This window comes from Aplysia californica, unplaced genomic scaffold (genome assembly GCF_000002075.1).
Source record: "Aplysia californica isolate F4 #8 unplaced genomic scaffold, AplCal3.0 scaffold00619, whole genome shotgun sequence".
In the NCBI taxonomy this organism is placed as follows: Eukaryota; Metazoa; Mollusca; class Gastropoda; order Aplysiida; family Aplysiidae; genus Aplysia; species Aplysia californica.
Window position 1 is genome coordinate 108,577 of NW_004797889.1, and position 1,698 is coordinate 110,274.

Genomic DNA, 1,698 nt, shown 5'->3' on the forward strand with positions numbered 1-1,698 from the left:
GGGGTGAGGAGAAGAGATGGGGTGAGATAGGATAAGGTGAGGTGAGAAGAGGTGAGGTGTGGTGAGGTAAGAGGAGGTGGGGTGGTATGAGGTGAGGTGAGGTGAGGTGATGAAATGAGATATGATGGCAGGGATGAGATGTCTTCTGTTGAAACGGCAGTGCCTCTGACTGCCTTAGGGCATACAGAAGCCTGCGTCCTTGGTCGTTTAGGTATAGAGTCAGAGCTACTCTGTCGATGTGGACGTTAAAACAAACATAAATGTGAGGCAGCGTAGTGGAATCAGGCTCTCGTCAATTTTTGGGCATGTAGAGTTATTGGTACCATCTTAAAGCTTGTTCACTTGTCTTTATTTGGATGAAAAATATATCCATTTGTCTTGAATACAAGTCGAGCTAATTGCGAAAGAAGGAGGTGGGGGTCACCTGTTTTCAGAGGTAAAATAAGTGAGAAAATCACCGCAAAAGATTAGCTATTTCCTTAGCTCATGAGTTCGTGGTCACTGAAAATTTACTTTTTTGTGCCTTAAATCACGTTTTCCAGAAAAATCCACACAGAAATGAGTTTTTTAATGGGCATGAAAGGGTTTGAGCCAAAAACAAAAAAAAAATTTGAAAAAAATTTACAAACCTGCGGAAAAATGCAAGTTTCTTCACTTTGATTATTTTGACGAAAGCCTGATTCCACCACGCTGCCTCACAAATTAAGCAACACTGAGTCCGGAGTCTGACTTCAAATGCTCAAATCTCACTTACATTCTGGCCTGAATGGAAAAAAAACCCCACTGACATAATCTTTCCACATTGAGCTTTTTAGGCGGGGGTGGGGTTGGGGGCTAAACACTCTTCATGTGTTATTCTTATGAAAAACACCCCCAACAAATTATGCATAGATTTTACCCAATAACGTCATTCAAAGGCACAGTTTAAAAAATGTTCGTAGCTTTTAAAGACATCCAAACTTTGGAATTTACCAAATTTCGGCGGCTATTTTCTCTGTAGTTTTATCTCTGACACCCGACAACTCCCACCTCCTTCAATCGCAAAAATCTCGATTTCTATTCAAGATAGACAGATATTATTATTTTTATCAAAATCTAGATAAACGAACTAGCTTTTAGATGATAGAATCATCCACATAAGACATTTCAAAAATTGACGTGCACCTGATTCCACCGTGTCGTGACATATTCAAAGCCTGAACTCGCGAACTCGGGCGGTTGAAGGGTGTCACTGTTAATTCTGTGGTTACCCTAAACCTCTCTCCTGTGTCTGTGGGCTCTCTGTTTCTTGCCCCCCCCCCACCCATCCTTCCAAACGGCTACCCCCCCCCTCCCAGTCCCATTCCCAATCCCTCTAACCCCCAACGTTTGACCAGCACTAAATAATCACAAGTTCTATTGCGTCTACGTGCTAGTCTTTATCTCTTTATCTCCGACAAACAACCCGAAAGCCCTCAGCCATGTCAGCGCTAAGAAGTCTTTGCTGTTGCGTAATTTATTAAATTGACGTCTGTAAACTGCAAACACAAGCCAACCAGGATCTTGTACGTGCAACATCGGACGGAAGTTTTGTTTTTTTTGGTTTTGTTTAGCGATTTTTTTTCTGTTACGATGAAGTGTTGGAATTTATACCCCCTTACCTTTGGAAAAGAAAACCTACGCACAAACAAACCAACACACACACACACACACACACAC